This window comes from Setaria italica, chromosome VI (genome assembly GCF_000263155.2).
Source record: "Setaria italica strain Yugu1 chromosome VI, Setaria_italica_v2.0, whole genome shotgun sequence".
NCBI classification, from domain to species: domain Eukaryota; kingdom Viridiplantae; phylum Streptophyta; class Magnoliopsida; order Poales; family Poaceae; genus Setaria; species Setaria italica.
This window is the reverse complement of record NC_028455.1, coordinates 26,593,409-26,612,202: the sequence shown is the minus strand read 5'-3', so window position 1 is coordinate 26,612,202 and position 18,794 is coordinate 26,593,409. Positions and strand designations below refer to the sequence as shown.

At 48.4% G+C, this 18,794-nt stretch overlaps 1 pseudogene; it reads left to right on the top strand.

Annotated features, from left to right (window-relative positions):
• The window catches only part of LOC101763579, a 64,507-nt pseudogene extending 47,160 nt beyond the window's left edge, over positions 1 to 17,347 (top strand).
• The last annotated feature ends 1,447 nt before the right edge of the window (positions 17,348 to 18,794 follow it).

Genomic DNA, 18,794 nt, shown 5'->3' with positions numbered 1-18,794 from the left:
ATAGGTCTTGGAAGTATCGAACCCAAACTTTTCAGCTCTTCCTTGTCAATTGGACATGAAATCAGCACCTTGTTTCTGACCCATTCAGTTGAGCCGATTTTCACTTCTTCATCTGAATCAGAGCATTTTGTATGCACAATCCTTTCCTGGAAATCCCTCGTTTGCTCATACGGACGCACTTCCTGGTCTGACACCCGATGCACAAGTTGAATTAAACTTTCGAACTCTTGCGATGCGTATTTATCTTTGAGGTGCAGCAAAAGTCTTTGAAAGGCTGTCTCAGCTAGCGGGCTATCACTCAGGACCAAACTGTAGCATTTGTTTCTGGTCTCTCTGAATCTTTGTATAAAGCCAACCACTGACTCATCACTTCTTTGCCTCAAACTAGTCACATCTGTGAGCTTCATCTCATGAACTTCAGCAAAAAAATATTTATGAAACCCCTCCTCCAGATTGGCCTAGGAAATAATGGAATTAGCCGAAAGTGACATGAACCACGCAAAAGCTAATCCAGACAAAGATAATGGGAATAACTGTCGGTGTTTTAGACCAGCAACCCGCCTAGGGGGTACCCTAGGTGGTCTTTTATGCGGTAAGGGTCGTCGAGAATCAAGGAATCAATGGTGACGCAAGGAACACGATTTAGACAGCTTCGGGCCGCTAGATCGCGTAATACTCTACGTCCTATGTGTTGGTTTGTATTTGATGAACTGGAGTTGTTGTTGAGGGGGGGTCCCTGCCAGCCCTTATATACACGGGAGAGCAGGGTTACAAGCCCGAGTTCTAGTTGGGTACTATTACAGAGTTCTACTCGGTAAAGGTCTGAGTAGTTTTCCATAAACATACTCGACTAGTCCGAGCGGGATACGCCTATCCCTTGTTCTGATCATGTCCGAGTACACCCCTTAGTGGGCTGTCCAAGGCCTACTCGTGGGCCTGGGGTGTATGCCCGACAAGCCCTCGAGTACTTTTTAGTCATGCGCCACAGTCTTGGGCACTGAGGGCACTATCCGAGTAGCTAGTCGTAGGGGTTGCAGACTGAAGTACTCGAGTACTGTCGCGTGGCTGGAAGGTTCTCTTTCTGCTCCTTTGAGTCATTTCTGTCCTGAGAGATTTTATATGGTAGTGCGATGTCAATCGCACTCCATATGGAGTAGCCCCGAGCCTTAGGTTGAGTCGAAGAGTCAGGCTTAGGGTCTAAATCAGTCTTCTGTCTTTTTTTACCCTTGGCAATCTTTGAAAAAGAAAAAACTGACCAACGGGTACGGTACCCGCAGCCCCCGAGCACTTAGGCGATCTCTGTTGTTGAAGTGGTCAGCAGTCCGTTGAAAAGAGTAGCCGTTGAGTGTTTAAGGCGATTAATCTGCAATTAATCTGTCCGTTATGCAACCGACGCGTGAAAACTGGAGCTGGCGGAGAAAAAGCTGGAAGGCCCTCTTTCGGTTGCTTTTACGCCGCACGGTAATCAGATCTGATTATCTGCCTCCTCCGTTCTCCTGTTCCACACTTGCGCCGCCGCCATTGCTGCCCCTTGAGAGAGATCCGAGTGATAGTGTCATTCTAGCTTGGGGTTCAGTCCATCAAATGCGCACCAAGAAGATGGGCAAAAAATCTTAGAAGATCCAAGGCAAGGCTCCGGCGATGGGCAACGCGAAATCCAAGAAGGGAAAGGAGCTGGTGCTGCCGGCGCCGAAGGTGGGACCAACAAACCAGACTGCGCCGCTGCTGCCCGGGGCAACGTGGCAGCATTCGGTGATGGAGGAAGCCGTCCAAGCACTAGTCGATGCAAAGCTCCTGCAGCCGAAGGAGATTCTTGAGTGGCATCCCGCATTTCCGAATGCGTGGCAATTTGAGGAACATCCAAGCGAGACAGTGATGCTCGCGCACTTTGTGGAGAGGGGGTTGGCGGTGCCCACCTCCAACTTCTTCAGAGGTATCCTCGAGTACTACAAACTCCAACTTGTCTAGTTGAACCCCAATGGTGTACTGCATATGTCTATTTTTGTACACCTTTGCGAAGTTTATTTGGGAGTTCCTCCAAGCCTCGAGCTGTTTAGGAAGTTGTTCCGCTGTAAGCCTCACCCGAGTGCCCAAAGGACAGAAGTCTTTGGAGGCACCGGGTTCCAACTCAGGAACTCGGGCGCATACATTGAGGTGGTTCTACATTGGGAACCATAATCCTCGCTTGCCTGTGGTAAATGGTCACGTGCCCAAGCACGCGGAAAACTGGGTGAGCGAACCCGAGGACACCCCTGAGCTCGATCACCTGATGCAGCAGATTACCGAGTTGAAGGCACTCGGTCTGACTGGAATCAATGTGGCGGCCAGCTTTCTGAAGAGAAGGGTCCAGCCACTTCAACAACGTGCTCACTCGGGAAGTGAGTACGTAGGTCTTAAGGATCCATCATGTATGTCCGATGAGGATATATCCGATGATGACGTAGAGGCACTGCTGGCCAAGTTCTTCAGGAACTATCAAGGAGTACCAGTAATCCCTCTGGCCCTTCGTCAGTATGACGCCTGGTATGAGCCAGAAGTGGTATGTCTTTGCACCTGTCTTGTACTTTCCTGACTTGTGTGACATTTGTTGTTGATATCGACTTGTTTTTGTAGTCTCGAGTCCTTGCCGGTTACTTGGCACAGTCGGAAGAAGAGTTAGAGGCTATTGCTGAGGAGTCAGAGGATGAACCCTCTCCTCTTGTCAAGAAACGCAGAGTAGTCCGCAAGATGTCTACGGCTAAGTTTGCTTCAACCCCTGAGAAGTCTCGAGGTGCCAAGGTATGTAGTCGTGAACTTATCTGTGGCTGATAAATTTGCTATTTGTGACCAATTCTTCTTTGTCATAAAGGCTGTTGACACGGCGCTTGGTAGCGATGAGGCTGCTTCTGAAGAAGTAGTCGTAACCGACTTGGGTGTCGGTGATGTATCTATTGATATGGTGCCAGAGACGGTGCCATCAACAGAAGTTGGAGTAGCCCCCGAGTTGTCCGCACTGGCTCCGTCGGCTGCCGTTATGCCCGTTGTTGACCAAGCGGTCCTGGGGCTGCCTGCCGGAATAGCGGGTGTTGCCAAGGAGGTGTCGCTAGTACTTGCTACTGGTACTTTGCTGTCCAATGTGATCGCCAGTGGTAAGCATTGTCCCTTCTAAATGTATTTGTTTGAGTTGTATTGTAGTCTTGACTTTTGCTTCACAGGCCTTGGCGAGAAGACAGCGCCGGCAGCTATTCCTACGGCGCCCAGTACTTGGCCGCCTGTTGCCGAGAAGAAACGTGTGCGATTTCCGCCACGCTCAACCCAGTGAGCTTTCTGGTCTGTTGAAAGACTTTAGTTTGTCTTGAAATCCTGTAGTGACGTATTTTGGTGCAGAGATGCAGAGGAAATGATCCCTGTAGAAACAGGGGTAGGGTCGGATCCCCTGACTACATTATCTGCTCCTTTCGAGGACTTAATTGCTGAGGAGGTACCCAGGGTTGACGCCGGTCGTCTTGGAGCTACCATGTCGATGCTTCAAGACGTCATCCGTTTGGCGGAAGTTCCCGCCGCTGCATCGGGTTCAGGAAGTGCTGCCTTATCAACATCTACTGGCGGATCACTGGCCGTAGTGGGTGTTGAAAAAGCCAAAGAGACGACTGCTCCAGGTATGTTTCTGTAGTCTTGTTATTGTAGTCATAGTAGGTAGCTGACATGATAAATGTTGTAGGTGCCACTCTGGGTACGATTCCTCATCTTATGGAGAGTACCCAAAGACCAGTACTTAGCCTGCCCTCTGACTTGGAGTTCCAGAGGGCCATCGATGTTTTCCGGGGCTTCCAGGTAGATTTCCTTGTTGAGTTGTCACATGAACCGAGTAGTTGTGAGGCTTTTAACTCACCATTGCATACTCAGACCTTTTCAGGAATGAAGTCATCAACTGGAGCAGGAATGTGCCCGACTGACAGAAGCTCTGAGGGTTCACGAAGTTGGGGCAAAGTCTTTTGCCGTGGAACGTACGGATCACGCGGTTCTGCAGCAAAAACTGGAGAGCCGCTACAAGTCGCTGAAGAAGAAGTATCAAGGTAAGTATTTCACCTACTCTGAGTATGTCCAACTGTAGTCGGCTGTGGTTGAGCTTATTGTCTTACAGAGCTCAAAAAGCAAGAGGCGGCTGCAAGGAGCCAAGTTCTCGACTAGAGAAACGCGCACGATCGAGTGGCGGATGAAGCCGAACATCTTCGGGCCGCGCTGACGGAAGCACAGGCTGCTTACGAACATCAGCGGGACCGAAAGATGCAAAATGGCGTGATGCTTGCCATGGCCATGGTGGCATGCAGAGATCATGCCCAGACCATGGGAAGACTTCAGGGCGAACTCCAGGAGCTAACTGTAGCAGCTGAAGACTTGGTGAACGCCATAGCCCCCGTGGAAGAAGGCGCAGGGCCGCAATCACTAGTCGAGCAATTGAAGGCTACCCCGAGTAGAGTGGTGGGACTCTGCAAAACTGTTTGAAAATAGGTCCTTGCAATTGTGAAGTCCTACTACCCGAGGGCAGATTTGGCGGCAGCTGGTGATGGCGTGGCTCGCAACTGCACAGAAGAAGCATATGCGCAGTACCTCAAGGAGGCGGAGCCTATTGCATCGAAGATGTCGGAGTTTATCTCTTTAGAAGAGCCTTGAGCTTTGTATGTACTCTTGTATTTGTGTCGAGTACATTGAACGATACTTTTGATAAATGAATACTTGGCCATTGGTCTTGTTGCTTGAAGTTTGTTGTCTTGCGAAGAGTAGTTTCACTCTATCTTGTTCGACCCAAAATCCCGGAGTCGGCTGGGCCTGACCCTCTGGGGGAGAAGCTCCGGCTCGCCCGACCCTGAGTCCTGGGGTCGGCTAAGCCTGACCCCTTCGAGGGTGGAAACTCCGCTTCGCCCGACCCCAAGGGGAAGCCCCGCTTCGCCCGACCCTAAGTCCTAGGGTCGGATGTGCCCGACCCCTAAGCAGAGGGTCGGAGTAGTCCAAGCCCCCGAGATAATGGTGTGAACGTAGGCCGCGCTTGACTTGTAGTAGTCCCTAGTGTCGAGGAGTCGTAATGCTGTCGAGTACTCGTCTTTTGAGGGACACGGGTGTACTGTACTCCTTTGTCCTTTGTGGATGCACGGGTGTACTGTACTCTTTTGTCCTTTGTGGCATAGGTACCGTCACGTGGGCAGAGTCAGAAGTTGTCAGACTTATTGATCACGGGTGCATAGTAACTCTTGGGCAGGTGGTAGTTGCAGCTTTCGGCTATAAATAGAGCCATCTGGAGAGCGAACCAAATCAAGTTCCTGAGCGGTGATGGATTGTCTTTGGTTGCTTCTGTTTGAGCGTAGAGAGCCGTCAAAGAGTGCACCGGTGCTAGAAGATTCCTCGTAGATTGAGGCCACCTTCCCTCCACAGACTCCTGCGCTCGTAGGGATAGCCGCGATGCTAGAAGAATCCTCGTAGGAGGCTTCATCGCATGCCTCATCTTGCAGCTCGTGATCTAGTGGAGTACGCGCTGGAACTCGCGGGTGATGGGTGATGAGTGACGCGGTCTTTATCCCGCTCTCTGGGAGGTGGAGGTGTGGCCGTAGATTGGATTGGCTCCGCAAGGCTAGCAAAAGAGCAGCCTTGGTTCCCTCTAGGCGCGTCGTGCCGGATTCATCGTTGCTGCTATCAAGGCAGTGGTAATGCCGGAGTTCCTGGCGTTGCCTTGGGTAGAGGACCTGGATATGGCTGCGTTTTGCGCAGCTTCCTTGCGTGTGGGCCCCTTCCATTGTAGTCGGCAGACCTAAGTGGCCTTGTGATATAAAAAAAGCCTAAGGCTTAAATGCAGCCCGCCAGTAGGCAGTTGCTTTTAGTCTTCATGTATTCCGAGTACTTGTACTCATATGCAACCTGATGTATCCTTGTTTTAGTAAAGAAATATTTTTACGGAGATTTTGTACCAGGGCAGTGATCCTTGTTGAGTTCATAACTCTTGTCAAAGCTGAGGTAACTTGAAGTCGGTAGTCAGGAAGTTAGCCTGAGTAGTGATCATGAGTTATTGCCTTGGAGCGATTACTCGGATGCCGCTATGGGTAATACTGACAGAGATGTTCTATATTCCAGGAGTTTGGTATGTGTTCTCCTGAGAGTTCATGGAGTCTGCAAGATCCAGGTCCCGTAACCTTTGATACGATGTAAGAACCTTCCCATGGTGAATTGAGTTTATGCAACCCTGACGTGTCTTGGATACGCTTAAGGATCATATCACCCGAGTTGAAAGATCTTTCTTTGACGTTGCAGTCGTGGTAACGCCTTAAACCGTCAAGGTATCTGGCAGATTGTACTAAGGCTGCGCATCTTGTTTCTTCTAAATTATCTATATCTGTTCGTCTTGTTTCTGTTGCCAGTTCTTTGTCGTAGTGCTCAACGGATGGTGATTGCCACATGATGTCAGCGGGTAGTACAGCTTCCGAGCCGTATACCAGGAAATAGGGCGATAGCCCCGTAGTTTTGCACGGTTGGGTACGGAGGCCCCACAGAGCATTGGGTAACTCTTTGAGCCATTTGCCACCTTTGGTGTTGCCAACGTCATGTAGTCTTTTCTTTAGGGCGTCGAGTATCATGCCATTAGCACGCTCGACTTGTCCATTGGCTCGCGGGTGGGCGACCGAGACGTAGCGGACGTCGATGCCGCTATTCTCGCAATATTACCAAAAGTCATGATTATTGAAGTTTGACCCTAGGTCTGTGATAATCCTATTGGGAAAACCGTAGCGGTGTACGATTTCATCCAAGAAGTCAAGGACTCGGTCTGCCTTGGGGCAAGTGACTAGTTTGACCTCGATCCACTTAGTGAAGTTGTCGATTGCCACGAGTACTCTGTTGAATTCTCCTGGCGCAGTTGGTAACGGACCTATCATGTCGAGCCCCCAGCAGGCAAACGGCCATGTTGGAGGTATTGTGACTAGCTTGTAGGCTGGTACATGTTGCTGATTTGTGAAGAATTGACAACCTTTGCATTTCTAAACTAGTTGTTTAGCGTCGGCCAGAGCCATTGGCCAGTAGAAACCTGCTCTGAAAGCCTTGCCAACTAGTGTCCTCGAGGAGGCGTGGTTGCCACAGATTCCTCTGTGAATTTCCTCTAGGATTTCTTGGCCATCTTCTCTGGTGACGCACTTCATGAGTACTCCAGACGAGGCACCTTTCCTGTAAAGTTTGTCTCCGACTAGAACGTAATATTTTACTCGCTGGGAGATTTGCTCAGCTTTATTTTTGTCGAATGGTAGTTGGTTATCTTTGATGTAGTCGATGAAGGATGTCCTCCAGTCGACTTCTATCATCATGACTTCGCAAGAGACGTCAGCAGTTGGAATTGCTGGCGGTGTGACTTGGTCTGATATGGACAGCTTGCACAGTTCGTGTACGAAAATTCCTGCTGGAACCTCTGCGCGAGTGGAGCCCATTTTAGATAGGACGTCGGCAGCAACGTTGTTGTTGCGGACGATGTGATGAAATTCCAAGCCTGAGAACTTGTTTTCCAGTTTGCAGAATTCTTTGCAGTAAGCGTCCATGTTGTCCTTGTTCCGGTTCCACTCATCATTGACCTGGTTTATAACGACTAGAGAGTCGCCGTACACCAGTAGTCGTTTGATGCCGAGGGAGATTGCAAGGCGAAGGCCGTGTAGCAATGCTTCGTACCCGGCTTCGTTATTAGATGCATCCCAGAATATTTGCAGCACGTACTTGAGTTGGTCTCCCCTGGGGGAGATGAGTAATACGCCTGCGCCGGCCCCTTCAAGTTTGAGGGATCCGTCAAAGTACATTACCCAATGTTCTGGCCGTTCGACTGGTGTTGGCACTTGATTTTCAGTCCATTCAGCTATGAAGTCGACCAAAGCTTGGGATTTGATAGCTGTCCTTGGCTTGAAGTCCAAGGTGAGGGCTCCGAGTTCAACTGCCCATTTGGAGATTCTACCTGTGGCATCTCTGTTGTGGAGAATGGTCGAGCGGGAAGTCGGAGATGACTGTGATGTTGTGCTCTTGGAAGTAATGGCGCAGTTTCTGTGAGGTGAGCAAAATTGCATATAAGAGCTTTTGTATCGGTGAATACCGAGTTTTGGAGTCCGAGAGTACTTCGCTGACGAAGTAGACAAGTCGTTGGACCTTGTAAGCGTGGCCCGGTTCAAACCGTTCGACTACTATTGCCGTGCTGACGACATGAGTAGTAGCTGAAATGTATAGGAGCAAATCTTCGTTCGGAGAAGGAGCGGTGAGTACAGGAGGCTTTGACAGGAAGTCTTTGAGCTGTGTTAGTGCCTCATCTGCCTCTTCCGTCTAATTGAACTTGTCCTAGCATTTGAGAAGCTTGAAGAAGGGTAGTCCCTGTTCTCCAAGTCTCGAGATGAACCGGTTGAGAGCGGCCATGCAGCCTGTGAGTTTCTGCACGTCCTTAATGCTGGCTGGTGCCTGCATGTTTATGATGGCAGATATTTTTTTCGGGTTGGCCTCAATGCCACGATGGCTAATGATGAACCCAAGTAACTTACCGGAAGGTACTCCAAAGACGCACTTAGTAGGATTGAGTTTCCATCGGAAAGCGCGTAGACTAGAGAAAGTTTCCTCCAAGTCAGCAATGAGTTCCTCCCGGTTTCTTGTTTTGACAACGACATCGTCGACATAAGCTTTGACATTGCGGTGAAGTTGCTTTTCGAAGCACATCTGTATAGCCCTTTGATAAGTGGCCCCTGCATTTTTTAGTCCGAAGGACATTGTTTTGTAGCAGAAAGCTCCGAAAGGCGTGATGAACGCTGTTTTGGCTTGATCTTCTTCTTTGAGGCTTATCTGGTGATAGCTGGAGTAGAAGTCGAGAAAGCATAGTAAAGCACACCTAGCGGTGGAGTCAACCACCTGATCGATTCTTGGTAGCCCGGAAGGGTCTTTTGGGCAGTGTTTGTTGAGGTCGGTGTAGTCAACACACATTCTCCACTCGTTGTTTTTCTTACGAACGAGCACGGGATTGGCGAGCTAGTCAGGATGAAAGGCTTCTTTGATGAACCCTGCCGTGAGTAGCTTAGCTAACTCTTTTTTGATTGCTTCTCACCTATCCTGAGCAAACCGGCATAGTCGTTACTGTTTTGGAGTAGCTTTGGGATCGACATTGAGAGAATGCTCAATCAGCTCCTTGGGCACACCTGGCATGTCAGCCGGTTTCCAAGCGAAGATATCATGGTTAGCCCGAAGGAAGCTGACGAGCGCGAATTCCTATTTAGGATCTAGCCCTGTTCCGATCAGGGCTGTCTTGGAAGGATCAACTGTCTGGAGATCAACTGATTTGAAGTCTTGCTCGCTGGCGGGTTTCACCTTTGTGGACCCCGACTTGTTTTCCGGGATCTCTAGTTCGGTTGGATGGAGCTTTTTTGAAGCTGTGAAGACTTGCTGCATGGGACTAGGAGATTGAGTAGTCGTAGCAATTTCCACGGCTTCGGTGTCGCATTCGTAGGATCTCCATAGATCTCCTCGCAGCGTGAGTTCTCCCTTGGAGCCTGGCATTTTGAGTACCAGGTAAACATAATGTGGTATGGCCATAAATTTGGCAAGTGTTGGTCTTCCGAGTATAGCATGGTAAGATGTTTCGAAGTCGGCAACTTCAAATCTGATGTACTCGGTACGGTAATGTTCCTTAGTTCCAAAGGTAACTGGAAGGACAACTCGTCCTAGTGGTATGGCCGCATTTCCAGGGACAATGCCATAGAAGGGTGAATCTGTTGGAGTAAGCATTTCAGTAACATCGAGGCACATCTTCCTCAATGTCTTGGCGAAAATAACATTCAGTCCGCTTCCACTGTCGATGAGTACTTTGGTTAACTTTGAGCCTGCCACGACCAGATCCAGGACTAGTAGGAAACGGCCGGGTTCTGAGAACTTGGTCCATTGATCCTTTCTACTGAAAGAAATGGGAACTTCTGACCATTTTAACGGTGTTGGATCCGTTGGTTCGATGGCCATGATCTCCCTGAGTACGAGCTTGTTAGCTCGCTTGGATACGGTGCCTGGGATACCGCCGAAAATGACGTTGATGGTTTTTGAGGCTGTCTGGAAGTCGCCTTCTTCGTCTTCGTCGTTGCGGGCTTTGTTCTTACCCTTGTCCCTTTTCTTAGTGTACTCTTCAGGAGGTGGTGGTGCGGGTAAGTCCTGCATGACTCGGCGCATACTGTAGCAATCTATGGCCGAATGCTTGCTAGTCGGGTGCCATGGGCACTGCTTTTTGAGTAGTTCAGTGAAGGTTGACCCTTCATCGTTTTTACGGGGTCCCTTTTTTTCGGAGTTGGTCATGGTAGCAACAGTGTTGTCGGGATTCCTTTTGCGATTGTGACTACCCGAATAATTGTTTCGAGCATCATTATGCCGAGTTCTATCTTGGTCGTTGTTGTGGTTGTTGTCACGTCCACGGCTACGGTGGGAGCCGAACCGTTCTCGCTCTTTGTCTTCTTCATCCGCCCACTGTTGTACCATGACTTTGAGTTCTTTGACATCAACTGGTCGTCGGCGACCAAAGTCTTAGTATGTTCGTCGATCGTAGAGTCCATTCTAGAAGCACTTGATGATGTCTGTTTCGGAGATATCAACTATGGTAGCCTTCTTTTTGAAGAACCATCGCAGATAATCGCATAGGGTTTCACCTTCCTTTTGCTTAATTTGGCTTAAGTCAATCTTGTTGCCTGGTCTAGCCATGGAGCCGGCGAAGTTGTTGGTGAAAGCCTTTGTCAAGTCTGCCCAGGAGTCAATGGACTTGGGTTTGAACGACTCAAGCCAGGTTAACGGTGCGGGTTCCATGCATATGGGAAAGTGAATAACTTTGGTATCGTTATTGCCCCCGGCTGCTTGGACGGCTAGCGAGTAGCATCGTAGCCATTGAATTGGGTCTTGTTTGCCATCGTACTTGGTGATTCCGGTTGGCTTGAACTTCTCGGGTAGTTTTGTTTTCATTACCCGGTTTGTCAAAGCAGGAAAGTGGTTGTAGCTATCGACTTCTCGCTCGCGCCGACTATTGAGGATTTCTCACAGGTCACTGAAGTTGGACACTTCGTGGTTCTTCCGAGTAGGGCGGATGCTTTTAATCGAGTTGGTGCAGCTGACCTCGCCAACATCCTTATGGCGAGCTGGGGATTTGTGCTTGCTTGGACCTTGGCTGTGCTGCCTAGGTTGGTTAACTTCATTGCCATTTTTTGGGACATTGTTGCTATCTGCAGCCCCCCTGCTGCCTTCTTGGTGAGCAGTGATGCGAGGAACAGATGGAATTGGTGATTCTTTATCGAGTAACTTGTAAGCTTGCTCCGCGAGTTGTGCGATCAGTCCATTGCCGCGTTGCACGAGTTGAGCCATGGTTTCGTTATCCTTATCTTGAGGCATCAATGTTGTTAAAAGGTTGATCGAGGTGATGGCCGCGAGTGGAGTATTGTGCTCCTGAGCCTGAACTGCGTTGAAAGCCCTTTCAAGATTTGTAATGGGAATGTTTGTAGCCATCGATTGTCGTCGCTCGGCTCGAGCAGCGTTGCGCGTCCTTCTTTGGTTATGTTGCTCGGAGGTTTCATCGTGAGGAGCGTCAGCTGTAGACTCATCTTCGGAGATGTTGTCGATTTGTGCTAATCGCCTGGGGGTTCTGTTCTGGCTAGTACCCGGGTTGTTATTCTGAGTAATAACAAATATCTCCCTGTCCGGGTAGTAGCTTCCGGAGCTTGATGTTGCGATTTCTGTGGAACTTTCCTTGTGGTTGAAAGTGAGTGGAACACCTTCTTGATATGGGAGGTTGCTATATGGGCGACAAGGCGCGAGTCGTAGTCGCGGTCAAGGAGAGATGGGTGCAATCCCGGCCAGTGGACGAATCTGCCTTGTGACATTGCAGTTATTACCAATCCTTGGGCTGGACCAGATAATGGTATCTCTGGAAAATAGGATGAGTCGGAGTCGACATCTTCGTCATGCCCGAGTTTGAATCGGGTTCGAGTAAGAAAACCTTGGTGGACTTTGGTTGCGTTGCGGAGTCCGTGCGGGAACCGCCTTGAAATCGAAACTGACTTGGACACTGGCTAAGACCGACTTGTTCGAGGCGAATCCGACCCTGAGTCCTGGGGTTGGATGCGCCCGACCCCTGAGCAGAGGGTTAGAGTAGTCCGAGGCGAAGTCGAATCCGACGCGTAGTCGAACTCGAACTCGCCGACTTTGAAATTTTGGCTTTTTCTGATTAGATTTTCTAGTTTCTTCTCCTGAACATCGACGATCTGGCGCCGGAACGAACCTGAGCCTTCGGCGACACAAAGCCAGGATCCAAAAATGAAGGTGGCGCTGGCTTCGATGAAGAAAACGGGCCTAATAATGACCTTTGCCATTGAGTTCGCGCTGAGAAACTCGACGAGTTCCCCTACCTGGCGCGCCAGCTGTTAGTGTTTTAGACCGGCAACCCGCCTAGGGGGTACCCTAGGTGGTCTTTTATGCGGTAAGGGTCATCGAGAATCAAGGAATCAATGGTGACGCAAGGAACACGATTTAGATAGGTTCGGGCCGCTAGATCGCGTAATACCCTACATCCTGTGTGTTGGTTTGTATTTGATGAACTGGAGTTGTTGTTGGGGGGGGGGGTCTCTGCCCGCCCTTATATACACGGGAGGGCAGGGTTACAAGCCTGAGTCCTAGTTGGGTACTATTACAGAGTTCTGCTCGGTAAAGCCCCGAGTAGTTTTCCATAAACATACTCGACTAGTCCGAGTGGGATATGCCTATCCCTTATTTTGATCATGTCCGAGTACGCCCCTTAGTGGGCTGTCCAAGGCCTACTCATGGGCCTGGGGTGTATGCCCGACAATAACTGAACCTTCAATGCATCCTACGTAGCTGCTTCCCCACATCGAATGACAAATTGGTTGACATTCTCCACCATAGAAGTATCATCTCGTCCAGAAAACTTGGTGAAGTCAGGTATTTAATACCGATTGGGAAAAGGGAGAAGATCATAGGCAAGTGGTTACGGTGTCCTGTACTCGTAGCTCTGCTGCATGGGTTCTAATCCAAACTGATTTTGCATCACCTTAGTTATCTTTGCAGCCCAATCTTCTTGTTAATGTGCAACCTACGGCTACTGTGGCATGATTGGCTGAATTATCAACTGAAAACCCAACGCTTGTTGCTGCAGTCGTGGCACAATTATCGGCTAAGAAGTCGAGGCTTGTTGCTGTGGTTGTGGCTGGACTATCGGCTGAGCAACCAACGCTTGTTGCTGAGGTTGAGACTAAATTATCGGCTGAGAAGTTGATGTTTGCTGTTGAGGTTGTAGTTGAACTATCGGCTGATAGGCCGATGCCTGCCACTGAGGCTGCATTTGAATTATCGGCTGATAGGCCGACACCTGCTGCTGGAGCTGAACTATCGAATGGCAGGCTGATACCCGCTGTTGAGGTTGAACCATCGGCTGACAGGCCGATACCACTGCTGAGGTTGAACCATCGGCTGATAGGCCAATACCTGCTGCTGAGGCTGAGCCATCGGCTGATAGGCCAATACCCACTGCTGGGTTGAGTTATCAGTTGATAGGCTGAGGACTGCTTTTGAGATTGAACTATCGGCTGATAGGCCGATACCTGCTGTTGATGAAGGTTAATGTGTTGCACCATGCTTGACCCTTCACCATACAACCCCAGCGTTGATCCACCTTGACGAGGAATCAAAGTGTTGGCTCCCCCATTGATCTCTAAAGCAGCTTGAAGTTGATACTGAGTCGTTATCTGAGGAGTCAATGTCTGTGGTACTTGTACCATAGATGTGTATGATCCTGGAGGCATCCCAAACCCAGTGATCGGGTTCCATCCGATTTGTGTCCCTGCTGCCCCCCATTGCACCGATGATGAAGTTAACGGTGATGGAGCATAGTACATCGGGGCCATCTGGTTCACAATCTGCGTTGGTGGAGGTGGCGTGAACTGCATCGGCTGAGAAACCGAATAAGTCGCCTCATGCGCCATTCTGATGTTTCCACCTGGAGCTTGGTAATCTTGGGGAGCCCTCCTGGACATAGCATTAATGATAGCTTTGCGGACGGCATTGGCCATTACTGCCGATTGATCGATCAACGTTCGATGAATAGCCTGATCAAACATCTTTTGCATCTTCTCTGGATCCTCAATAATCTCCATGATATTCCATTTCGTGGTCCCACTGGGCGTGCCAAAAGTGTGTTGATGCAAAAATCGGGTGGTGACTTCCACGTGCTAACACACGAAACCCGAGAGAATCTACTTCGCTCTTGTACGGGTTGTAAATCAGCGCACATGGTGAACACGAGCGTGCCAGTCAATCTGACCTGCTGATTGACAAGGAATCGTGATGGTAGGCAGCCAATATGAATAGATATGATCAGCTAGATCAGCCGATGTATGCGTAATCAATGCAGAGGAAACGCTGAGAACGTAACCTGAACAGTGCTATGCCAACAACACTTGAAACAGATCCGATCGGTTGTACGATAATCTCTTGACAGAAGAACAGGATAAAAAGCTAATAGAAACTACTTCAAGCTAGATAATGGTGATAAAAGCTAAAACAACAAGATGAACTTGTAGATCTAGCAGATATCGATAACATGGTGAATAAATCTAGACGAAACCACAGCTATGCGCCTGGAAGTTAAAGCCTAGAAATTACTCGGTAGATGTGGAACTCACAATCCAGTCGGAGATCAAGTTGATGCAGCACTGCTAGCTTGGAAGAACTCGTCGAAGAAAAAGATAACTTTGGCGAAGTCGCCGACTTGAAAGTAAATTGCAAGTAAAGTAGATTTGTATTGTGTGTGTACATGTCTTTTCTAGACCTCGCAGGGCCTCTATTTATATCCTAAAACCCCAAACTCCTAGTCCTGGTCGATTACGACAAAATACAAGATTTATCTCTAAGAAACAAACTATTTAAATAAAACGACTCGTGCAAGAGTCAGACATGAGTTTAACCTTTATTAACTAACTCTATACTTACTATCTCGAAAGATCTTCAGCCGAATCTCCGAAATCCCCGATCGAATAGAATCTCCTTTCTTGTATTCACCAGGCCCTTCTATCTCCATCGGCTGGGTCTTCATCGGCTGGGTCTCTATCGCCTTCCATTGGCTGAATCCCTCTATTCTCATCGGCTGATCCCTTTCCCTTGTGACTTCATTGGCTGGACCACTGTGACTCCATCGGCCGATTCCACCAGCCGTTGTTCCTTCACCCTGTACCAGCACCTTCGCTACCTTTTGACGCCAATTTCGACATGTGTCAAAGCACGGTGTCAACATATAGATATGTATTTATTATCTTCATCCAACTATAATATACATTAGTTGAAAATTACTCTATAAGTTTTCCAACTATAATATTTATAGCATTTCGTTTTTCACTTTGCGTCACAGCCTCATGTATGTGGTTGAATTTGTTTAATGGATCCTACGTTTGATCCATAGTTTTATTAGGGAAATCTATATTCTCATTACTTCCTCTATATACTTGTAAATATTGTCACACATCATATGTATATACTTATTATTTTCCATACTAGAATCATATATTGGTTTACATTGGGGTATATTTTTAATGATATACATAGGTGCTTTGGATTCAAATATAGAGTTACCTCATGTTAGTTTTAATAATGGTATATAGGGTAATTTAGATACAAATTGTAGGACTTAATTTAAGCTACTTTTTATAATATATCAGTGGTGGACAATTTAGATGAAAATTTAGGGATTATTTTAAATTATTTTTATAATGGACAAGTGGCTAATTTAGAAGAACATAAGGGGTTACTTAATTTTATTTTATATAATGGTATATGTGAGTAATTTAGATATACATTTAAGGGGTTACTTTAGTCTATTTTGATAACGGCAGAGGCAGGTTATTTAGATATAGATTTAGGGGTTACTTTAGGCTATTTTCATAATGATGGAGGTGGGTAATTTTTAAAGTGGCTATGATGATTTGAGTATACTGAATTAATGACTAGATGTTTTGCTTTTTTAAAAGAAAATTTTTAGAATTTTTTTTCTAGAATGTCCACCTAGATCTTAAAATATGTAAATTGTGCTATCTGAGTAAGCTCATGCATATTCAATTCGAATATATCCCTAACTCTAGGAACTAACATCCGCCTTAAGTTCATCGTGGATTGGTTATCAGGTATCAAATACCCATGCAAATTGATTTACAGAAGCAACCATTGGATGGTGGATGCAAAGCTTATCTGGGGCGGTGTCAGTTTCGGGAAGCTTGCCATGACTCGATTGGCCGAACTGATGGTTCACAAACCAGGAGAAGGATTTTTCCTGAGCCTTCTCGCCACAATCTTTACTCCACTGGTTTGACTTGTGCACAATCTCATACAACTGATTATAACGCCAAAAAAAATTCATTTTGATGATCGTGAAAAGCTCATATAATATGGAGCTATTTTCTCTGGAATTTCTGCGAGATTCCTAGGCTCCAAATTAAATGAGGTCTAACCATTGCCAGCATCTTTTAACTTCCAGAGTTTGCTGATGGCAACGCTGGTTGAAGCATACTACAAGATGCACATTCCGTTGCAGAAGCATGGGATGGCGCCAGGATGCAGCTTCTCGTAGTCCATGCTGGGCTGGCGGTTAGGCACCCTGCCCGAGAGATTCTACGACATGGTAAACGAAGGCAGCATCGAGCTGATGAAGAGAAGCGCCCCATTCAACTTCTGCGCTGACGGCCTGGTGCTGGACGGTACAGCCGAGCGCGTCGACGCCGACGTGGTCATCCTCGCCACCGGCTTCGACGCCGACCGGATGCTGAGCAGCGTGTTCGTGTCATTCCGGTTCCGTGAGATCATCGTATCAGGGGCTTCAGACACCATGCTTCCTCTCTACAGGTGATCATCAATTCCTTCTTTCTCTTTTTACACATTCTCTTATTGGCATGGCACATCGCTGGGCCGGGCCGGTGCGGTGGCTCTGATCGACGGTGTGGTCGATCTCGGCAGGCAGTGCGTGTCGGGTACGTGGAGTGCACGGCAAGCACCTACCCCTACGACATGATGGCCAAGTGGGTGGCGCACCTGCTCGACGGCGCGGTGCGCCTGCCCAGTGTCGCGGCCATGGAGCGGAGCGTGGTGGAGTGGGAGCGGTGGGGCCGGTGGACCAAGCGGTGCAGCGGCGCCTCTTCTTCCTCAAGTCGTGCATCGGCACCGTGACGACGTGCAGTGGTACCACGACCAGCTGTGCCGGGACATGGGGTACAGTCCCAGGAGGAAGAAGGGGGACGAAGGGCTCGCCGAGTGGCTGCAGCCGTACGGACCCACGGACTATGCTGGCATCCAGTGAACTGAGTGATTTGAAGTCAAGTAAGGCGAGCCCCCAAGTTATGAGCTAGGTGCATTTCGTGATTCCTCGTGATTTATCTAAGTTGAGAAAAATTATTCCAAATTATCATTTGTTCATTTATGACAATTTTATTTGTTGGGTTGCTCCAAAACATTGTATCGTTTAAATTCTTCCCAAGTTCTTGAGCATTGAAATTATATAGAATATAGGTGGAGATACGAAACTCGTGATGTGGCACTAAAGTAAAAGCCACTGCATTATGTGGTGGTCACTTTTCTCTCTCCACCCACTTATACACCTCTCATCCACTTTAAACTTTACTAGGGTAAGACGGCTTATGGTCAAGTTAACCTTATTGTGTAGGCTACTAGCTCGATTTAAATAGTAAAAAATAATACTATGTGCATCATTTTATTTGCACCAATTGAAATAATGTCACACTTTTGCAATACTTGAGGGATGAAAAATACACTTTTTTTTCAAAATATTACAGTAAACATAAAATGGCACTTCAATAATTACGGGACTACAATTGGTCAATTCAGTTTAGTATCTTCTAGATTGCTTCACAATAATAACTTTTCCGGTTGAACAGTGCGCTGATTCCAGTTACCCGGTGTTTTCCATTCTTCTGGGTCAATCCAATGACAAAATATGGACTAAAATAAGAATGCACTAATTGATATAAGCTCGATCTTATAGCTAAAGGGATCGTGTTAGAAGCAAGAATGTAAACATTCCGAGACAAGTTTTGCAACACGAGTTGATGAATATTTGAAAGCAACAAAACGTTGGTGAATAATGCCTCTTCATAAACAGTTTCATCAGAACATATTGGGAGCATTTATTTAGACTATACAAAATAGCATTACCAGGATACTCAAAGGATTGAGATAAACAAGCAGACTAAGAGGCAACAGCTCGCGAATGCCACGATCAAGCCCTGCTGTTTCTGGAACCTGTATTATTGCCGAAGTTGCAGCACACCCAGCCCTTCTCTTCATCTTCCGCCATTGCCGCCCGCACGTTGAGTTCGTCTTCCTCGGAGATGCGGTTCTTCTCCCTGGCCCGAGCAGCCTCTCATGCCTTGTCCACGCTCACGCTTACGCTCCCATCGCTCAATGCCACTGTGGCGCGACTCGCCACGTCCGGCGGGAGCTTCTTGCCCAGCGTGTAGTCCACGAGATCACGGTGCGACGAGGGCTGCCCAGCGAGCCCCAGCGCTTCCGCGTGCGCGAGCTGCTCCAGGAACGACGGCGGCGGGGCTCCGCCGCCGCCGCAGCCGTCGAGCCTGAACTCGAACTCGGTGAACTTCCGCCACGAGACGGAGGGCGGCGTGCCGACGTCGTAGGTGCGCGCCACGGCCCGCCACAGCGCCCTGCCGGTGCTGTGGCGGACGTAGTCGGGGAAGATGGCGTCGGAGAGGCGGCGAGGATGTGGCCGCGGC